At 44.4% G+C, this 9,074-nt stretch overlaps 2 non-coding genes across 2 annotated transcripts; both read left to right on the top strand.

Annotated features, from left to right (window-relative positions):
- The first annotated feature begins 3,142 nt into the window (after positions 1 to 3,142).
- Positions 3,143 to 3,215, top strand: TRNAF-GAA. Its single transcript has one exon. It is a non-coding gene; the product is annotated as a tRNA-Phe (tRNA).
- Positions 3,216 to 8,824: 5,609 nt separating this feature from the next.
- On the top strand, positions 8,825 to 8,897 carry TRNAF-GAA. Its single transcript has one exon. It is a non-coding gene; the product is annotated as a tRNA-Phe (tRNA).
- The last annotated feature ends 177 nt before the right edge of the window (positions 8,898 to 9,074 follow it).

The following is a 9,074-nucleotide window of genomic DNA, read 5'->3' as shown; positions in this document are numbered from 1 at the left end:
TGCCTTAATACAGAGAATACAGCTGAAATTTGCTCATCAAAGTTTAGTCAACCACAACCCCTAAGTATATAAAGTGGGACATAGTTTACTAATTCCAGTGATCCAACAGGTTGTAGCTTTATTAACATTCAAGACCAGCTGCTGCTGTATCCAATTGGCAAGATGGGTTAAATCCAAAAACAAAGAACAATTCCCCTGTTAAAGCAGAGCTTAAAACAAAAATATGTGGAACTCAAGCAGGGCTTACCCCGGTAAGCGGGGTAAGCACTGCAGGGGGGTGCCTGCCTTCAAGGGTGCCCAGCCACCTTCCCTCCAGCTGCGCCCATACAACAGACCTGCCAAGGAAACACGCGGCGCCAGCTCCCATTGCCGGCCACTGCTGCTTGCTTCTCCTGTTGAGCAGCAGTGGCCCGTACAAAAACAAAAACAGATGATTTTAGGAAGTAGGAGTGGTACCGCAGGCAGCCATCAGCCATTGGCTGTCGGCTCTGCAGCCGCTCCTCTCACCTCTCATGTCGCTGTGCTCCTCCGGGGTTCTCCTTCAGGGGCAGTGACGTGGAGCGAGAGGAGCGGCTGCAGAGCCGACAGCCAATGGCAACAACGAACCATCAGCGTGAGCATCTGAAAGACACCCACATGCACGTACTGAAAGCACATGAACAGCGCATGTGCCTAGAAGCGAAGCTAAGAGGTCAGTGCAAGCAAGTAGGCTCCTTGGGTGAAAGAGGCAGTTGTCAGCTCAGGCCAGACAGGCCAGTTCTCTTTTTCTGACACGCCCCCAAGGGATAGAGTCTCTCCCCCTCCGGGCTCCACCTCTACCAACCTCCTCCTGTCCTGACTCCTGGCCCTCTCGTGTCCCCACGCAGGCTTAGTGCGTGGCTCTCCTCAGGCAGTATCGCCAATCAGTGGCATCCGGCATTATTTTCGAACTGAACTGCCTGTCTGCTTACTTCTTTTGGTCGCACGGCATGCGCAACGGGTAAGAGAAGAGCGAGGGGAGGGTGAAAGGGAGGCAGTCAGGGGGTTGCATTGACAGTATGGGATGGGAAGTAAATCTCAGGGTGAGGAATTAAAAGGCCGGGCAGCAGTGGCGTTCCTAGGGGGGCTGACACCCGGGGCGGATCGCCGATGCGCCCCGCCTCCCGGAACAGTGCGACGCCCCCCCGGTGAAAGAACCCCCAATCCCCCGGCGAAAGAACCCCCCCCGGGTGCACACCGCTGGGGGGGGGGGGTGCTGCGCGCCTGCTGGCTCTTCATTTTCATGCTACCTCTGCCCCAGAACAGGAAGTAACCTGTTCCGAGGCTAAGGGAGCATGAAACAAAGAACCGACAGGTGCGCGGCACCCCCCCCAACGGCATGCACCCGGGATGGACAGCCCCCACTGCCCCCCCCCTTGGTACGCCACTGCCGGGCAGGCTAGAGCTTTTGCCTGTAGTGGGGAGGGAGGCATTTTGGCTTTGGACCGGAGGGTGCAGGGGAGATGGTGGTACCCCCTGATTTCAGGTAAAAGTAACCCCTGAGGGCAGGTGTTCGTGAAACTGGCTTCCCTGGGATACTCGTAGCCATTACAGGCTGTCTTCCAATGTACTGTCAGTTCACTCTTGCAGTGGGGCAGTGTCTCCGGATGGGCCAGTTTTGTGAATACTATGACTAGCACTGTTACTGGTATTTGTGCCAGGGGAAAGTGAAACCTGCAGGGGATCCTAATTCTTGCTTTGTGACTGGAAAATTGGAACTAAACTTTGGCTTTTAGTGAGCTGGAGTTAGGGGGTGACCCAATATTTCACAAGAATGAGGGTTGCAACCTGAGTATGCTTTCTTAGAGGGTGGCCTTTTATGTGTTTTTTTTTTTATTTAGGCAGTCATTTTAGAAGGGCTATTAGACGTGCATAAACCAGTAGTTAGATGTTTAAGTTCCCATTTTACAAAGCTGGTATGTGCATGTCAAAGACCCAAGTGCATGTAGGGTAGGATTAACCCTTTAGTGGTCCCTAGGCAAACGGGTTGGGCCACTAAACCATCATATAAATATATTTTAAAACATACGGGGGCACCAACTGATAGTCTGCAGGGGGCACCAGAGACCCTAGGCACGGCCCTGAACTCAAGTCACCTGAAGAAAAAAAAACCCAAATTGTTCTTTTTATTATTTCCTTCCAGTACAGTTCAAATAATTTTACCTTTTGTTTTTTTTAATGGTTTTATAGTTTGAATTTTTATTTTATTCATCAGAAAAAATGTTACAGAGAGGAAAAAGCCTCAGCAGTCATGAGCTTGTGCTGTGAAAATCAACTTCAATCCACTCTAACAATAAAACCAGAGTGTCACAGCAACCCAAAGACCAATCACCGGCAAAAAAAAAAAACTCTCAGTAATTTTACTTATATTTGTGATTCATAACTTGGTTATGAAAATACGTTATAGCAAAAACCATCATGTACATCTTAAATATATAAAACATATTGGCACTTAGCTCAAGCTTCTTCTAGTTCAGACCGGATCCCTTCAATTGAAGTTGATTCTCATAACACAAGCTCAAGACTACTGAGGCTTTCTCCTCTCAGTAGCATTTTTTCCTAAACGAAAACCCCATAAGCCACTATTAGGATGGACTTGGGAAATTTCACTGCTTAGTTCTAGGATAAGTAGCATAAAATCTGTTTTACTCTTTTGGGATCTTGCCAGGGTACTTGTGATCTGGACTGGCCACTGTTGGAAACAGGAGACTGGGCTTGATGGACCTTGGGTCTGTCCCAGTATGGTAATTCTTAAGTGTTTGCTTGGCACTAAGGTTGCTAAAACATCCACCACATTCACAGAGCTAGCCTCATAATCAGTGATAGGATGGAATTACTTTAAACTTTCCTTTTATTTTCTCTACATCCATTTTTAGTCTGTAAAATTTTCAGGTTTGACCTCATCTGGAAGTAGATGAGGCTCTAAAATCTCATTAGACTGCTATCCTGTGCACAGAAGAAAAAAAGAGCTAATTCTAATAGATAATGATAAATCAGATACGGGCTTTTTACAAAAGAAAAGATGACTACCATGAAGTGTGTTGGAAGAAAAACATATGCAGAAAGTCACCAACTCCATTACAATTGCATAAAGGGAACATGCTCAACGCTGATTTAAGGAGTAGCCAAAATAGCTCAGTTGGGAGAGCGTTAGACTGAAGATCTAAAGGTCCCTGGTTCAATCCCGGGTTTCGGCACAGCATTTTACACTAACTTCACAGGAACAAAAAAAACTTGTCATAGATTCCATAAGAGACAAAAAAAAACAACAACAACAACCTAAGGTTGGAGCAGAGAAGTAATGTTTATCTAGTGATTTGAAAGGAATCAGAGATCTAAAGCAAGTTGCAGGTGTAAATAAAACAGTCCACCTACCAAAATAGAATGCTGCCTGCTCCCAAAGAGCTTTGTGTGCTAAGTCAAGTGCCTTAAACTCACATCTGTAGGAAATAGGTAGCCAATGATATTTTATATATAAGGGTAGCATGCTCATACAAAAGAGAATTTCCTAAGAGTCTAATGGTAACATAGTGCAACATTTGTATCCTCTTCACATAGCTACCAGAAAGATCTAGATATGTTATATTGCCATAGTCCAATCTTACATAAGTACATAAGTACATAAGTAGTGCCATACTGGGAAAGACCAAAGGTCCATCTAGCCCAGCATCCTGTCACCGACAGTGGCCAATCCAGGTCAAGGGCACCTGGCACGCTCCCCAAACGTAAAAACAGTCCAGACAAGTTATACCTAAAAATGCGGAATTTTTCCAAGTCCATTTAATAGCGGTCTATGGACTTGTCCTTTAGGAATCTATCTAACCCCTTTTTAAACTCCGTCAAGCTAACCGCCCGTACCACGTTCTCCGGCAACGAATTCCAGAGTCTAATTACACGTTGGGTGAAGAAAAATTTTCTCCGATTCGTTTTAAATTTACCACACTGTAGCTTCAACTCATGCCCTCTAGTCCTAGTATTTTTGGATAGCGTGAACAGTCGCTTCACATCCACCCGATCCATTCCACTCATTATTTTATACACTTCTATCATATCTCCCCTCAGCCGTCTCTTCTCCAAGCTGAAAAGCCCTAGCCTTCTCAGCCTCTCTTCATAGGAAAGTCGTCCCATCCCCACTATCATTTTCGTCGCCCTTCGCTGTACCTTTTCCAATTCTACTATATCTTTTTTGAGATACGGAGACCAGTACTGAACACAATACTCCAGGTGCGGTCGCACCATGGAGCGATACAACGGCATTATAACATCCGCACACCTGGACTCCATACCCTTCCTAATAACACCCAACATTCTATTCGCTTTCCTAGCCGCAGCAGCACACTGAGCAGAAGGTTTCAGCGTATCATCGACGACGACACCCAGATCCCTTTCTTGATCCGTAACTCCTAACGCGGAACCTTGCAAGACGTAGCTATAATTCGGGTTCCTCTTACCCACATGCATCACTTTGCACTTGTCAACATTGAACTTCATCTGCCACTTGCACGCCCATTCTCCCAGTCTCGCAAGGTCCTCCTGTAATCGTTCACATTCCTCCTGCGACTTGACGACCCTGAATAATTTTGTGTCATCGGCGAATTTAATTACCTCACTAGTTATTCCCATCTCTAGGTCATTTATAAATACATTAAAAAGCAACGGACCCAGCACAGACCCCTGCGGGACCCCACTAACTACCCTCCTCCACTGAGAATACTGGCCACGCAATCCTACTCTCTGCTTCCTATCTTTCAACCAGTTCTTAATCCATAATAATACCCTACCTCCGATTCCATGACTCTGCAATTTCTTCAGGAGTCTTTCGTGCGGCACTTTGTCAAACGCCTTCTGAAAATCCAGATATACAATATCAACCGGCTCCCCATTGTCCACATGTTTGCTTACCCCCTCAAAAAAATGCATTAGATTGGTGAGGCAAGACTTCCCTTCACTAAATCTGTGCTGACTTTGTCTCATCAGTCCATGTTTTTGTATATGCTCTGCAATTTTATTCTTAATAATAGCCTCCACCATCTTGCCCGGCACCGACGTCAGACTCACCGGTCTATAATTTCCCGGATCTCCTCTGGAACCCTTCTTAAAAATCGGAGTAACATTGGCTACCCTCCAGTCTTCCGGTACTACACTCTTGTAATTACCAGAGCATGAACCAAGAGGTCTGCAAAGCTGTCTCATCAAAAAAAACAAAAACAAACCCTAACCGAACACAACTGCCTTAATACATAGAATGCTTTCTTAGCAAGAGCTGAAATTTGCTCATCAAAGTTTAGCCAATCACAACACCTAAGTATCTAAAGCTGATCACAGGGCTAATCTGCTTTCCAAACAATGTAAGTTATAAAGTGGGACAAACTTTACTAATTCCAGTGATCCAACAGGTTGTAGCTTTATTAACATTCAAAACCAGCTGATGCTGCTGTATCTGATTGGCAAGATGGGTTAAATAAAAAAACAAGGAACAATTCCACTGTTAAAGCAGAGCTTGAAACAAAAATATGTGGAACTCAAGTCACCTTACAAAAAAACCCCACATTTTTCTTTTCACTTTATTATTTCCTTCCAGTACTCAAGTTCAAATAATTATACCTTTTGTTTTTTTTTCATGGTTTTATAGTTTGAATTTTTATTTTATTCATCAGAAAAAATGTTACCAGAGGAAAAAGCCTCAGCAGTCATGCGAGCTGACTTTAACAAAATGGGAGAATACTTGAGGAAGGAGCTGATGGGCTGGGAGGACATACGAGAAGTGGAAGGACAGTGGTCCAGGCTAAAAGAAGTAATAAACAGGGCCACATACCTTTATGTAAGGAGAGTAAATAAAAGCAAGAGAAAAAGGAAACCGATATGGTTCTCAAAGCAAGTGGCTGAGAAAATAAAGATTAAAGAGTTAGCATTCCAGAAATATAGAAAATCTCAAGAGGAGGAACACGGGGAGGAATAACGGATGAAACTGAAAGAAGCCAAGAGAGAGGTACGTCTGGCGAAGGCGCAAGCGGAAGAACAAATGGCTAGAAATGTAAGGAGAGGAGACAAAAACTTCTTCAGGTATATTAGTGAAAGGAGAAAGACTATAAAGGGAATTGTGAGACTAAAAGATACAACGAAACGCTATGTAGAAAATGATGAAGACAAAGCCAATTTGCTAAATAGATACTTTTGTTCTGTTTTCACTGAAGAAAACCCTGGGGAAGGACCGAGAGGGACTGGCAAAAGTACACCTGAAAATGAGGTGGATAGAGCGCCGTTCATGGAAGAGAGTGTGTATCAACAACTTGGAAAGCTAAAGGTGGACAAAGCCATGGGGCCGGACGGGATCCACCCCAGAATACTGAGGGAGCTCAGAGAGGTTCTGGCGGGTCCTCTTAAAGACTTAATAAATCCTTGGAGACGGGAGAGGTTCCGAGGGATTGGAGAATGGCGGAGGTGGTCCCTCTTCACAAAAGTGGGGATAGGGAAGAAGCTGGAAACTACAGGCCGGTAAGCCTCACTTCGGTTATTGGAAAAGTAATGGAAGCCATGCTGAAGGAAAGGATAGTGAATTTCCTGGAAGCCAATAAGCTGCAAGATCCGAGACAACATGGTTTCACCAAAGGGAAATCGTGCCAAACGAATCTCATTGAATTCTTTGACTGGGTGACGGGAGAATTAAATCAAGGATGTGCTATGGACATCATCTACTTAGATTTCAGCAAGGCTTTCGACATGGTTCCCCACAGGAGGCTCTTAAATAAACTAGACGGCCTGAAGATAGGACCCGAAGTGGTGAACTGGATTAGGAACTGGTTGACGGACAGACGCCAGAGTGTGGTGGTGAATGGAGTTCGCTCGGAGGAAGGAAAGGTGAGTAGTGGAGTGCCTCAGGGATCGGTGCTGGGGCCGATTCTGTTCAATATATTTGTGAGTGACATTGCCGAAGGGTTACAAGGTAAAGTTTGCCTTTTTGCGGATGACACCAAGATTTCCAACAGAGTGGACACCCCGGAGGGTGTGGAAAACATGAAAAAAGATCTGAAGAAACTAGAAGAATGGTCTAACGTTTGGCAATTAAAATTCAAAGCGAAGAAATGCAAAGTGATGCACTTAGGGAGTAGAAATCCAAGGGAGACGTATGTGTTAGGCGGGGAGAGTCTGATAGGCACGGATGGGGAGAGGGATCTTGGGGTGATAGTATCTGAGGACCTGAAGGCAACGAAACAGTGGGACAAGGCGGTGGCAGTAGCTAGAAGATTGCTAGGCTGTATAGAGAGAGGAGTGACCAGCAGAAGAAAGGAGGTTTTAATGCCCCTGTATAAGACGTTGGTGAGGCACCACCTGGAGTATTGTGTTCAGTTTTGGAGGCCGTATCTTGCGAAGGATGTTAAAAAAATGGAAGCGGTGCAAAGAAAAGCTACGAGGATGGTATGGGATTTACATTCCAAGACGTATGAAGAGAGGCTTGCTGACCTGAACATGTACACCCTGAAGGAAAGGAGGAACAGGGGTGATATGATACAGACGTTCAAATATTTGAAAGGTATTAATCCGCAAACTAATCTTTTCCGGAGACGGGAAGGCGGTAGAACGAGAGGACATGAAATGAGATTGAAGGGGGGCAGACTCAGGAAAGATGTCAGGAAGTATTTTTTCACGGAGAGGGTGGTGGACGCTTGGAATGCCCTCCCGCGGGAGGTGGTGGAGATGAAAACGGTAACGGAGTTCAAACATGCGTGGGATATGATTAGAGGAATCCTGTGCAGAAGGAATGGATCCTCAGAAGCTTAGCTGAAATTGGGTGGCGGAGCAGTTGGGGGGAAGAGGGGGTGGTGGTTGGGAGGCGAGGATAGGGGAGGGCAGACTTATACGGTCTGTACCAGAGCCAGTGATGGGAGGTGGGAAATACTGCTGGGCAGACTTATATGGTCTGTGCCCTGAAAAGGACAGGTACAAATTCAAGGTAAGGTATACACATATGAGTTTGTCTTGGGCAGACTGGATGGACCATGCAGGTCTTTTTCTGCCGTCATCTACTATGTTACTATGAGCTTGTGCTGTGAAAATCAACTTAAATCCACTCTAACAATAAAACGAGAGTGTCACAGCAACCCATAAGACTAAGACCAATTACTAGCAAAAACAACTCTCAGTAATTTTACATATATTTGTGATTCATAACTTGCTTATGAAAATACCGCAAAACAATCATGTACATCTTAAATATATAAAACATATTGGCACTTAGCTCAAGCTTCTTCCATTTCAGACCGGATTTAGATTGAAGTTGATTCTCATAGCATAAGTTTAAGACTGCTGAGGCTTTCTCCTCTGGGTAGCATTTTTTCCTAAAAGAAAAGTTCATAAGCCACTATTAGGATGGGAAATTTCACTGTTTATTTCTAGGATAAGTAGCATAAAATCTGTTTTACTCTTTTGGGATCTTGCCAAGTACTTGTGACCTAGATTGGCCACTGTTGCAAAAAGGGTAGTGAGCTTGATGGACCTTGGGTCTGTCCCAGTATGGTAATACTTATATTCTTAAGTGTTTGCTTGGCACTGAGGTTGCTAACACATCTACTGCACACACAGAGCCGGCCTCATAATCAGTGATGGGATGGGATTGCTTTAAACTTTCCTTTTATTTTCTCTACATCCATTTTTACTCTGTAAAATTTTCAGGTTTGACCTTAATCTGGAAGTAGGTGAGACTCTAAAATCTACCATGAAATCTGTTGGAAAAAAAACATATGCAGAAAGTCACCAGCTCCATTACAATTGCATAAAGGGAACATGCTCAACGCTTACTTAACGAGTAGCCGAAATAGCTCAGTTGGGAGAGCGTTAGACTGAAGATCTAAAGGTCCCTGGTTCAATCCCGGGTTTCGGCACAGCATTTTACACTAACCTCACAGGAAAAAAAAGACTTGTAATTGATACAATAAGAGAAAAAAAAAACTAAGGTTGGAGGAGAGAAATAATAATAATAATAAAAAGAACACTTTAATGTTTACCTAGTGATTTGAAAGGAATCAGGTGTAAATAAAACAGTCCCTTTATGTGCCTTA

The sequence above is a fragment of the Microcaecilia unicolor genome, chromosome 2 (assembly GCF_901765095.1).
Source record: "Microcaecilia unicolor chromosome 2, aMicUni1.1, whole genome shotgun sequence".
Lineage (NCBI taxonomy): Eukaryota > Metazoa > Chordata > Amphibia > Gymnophiona > Siphonopidae > Microcaecilia > Microcaecilia unicolor.
This window is presented reverse-complemented; position numbering and strand designations above follow the sequence as displayed.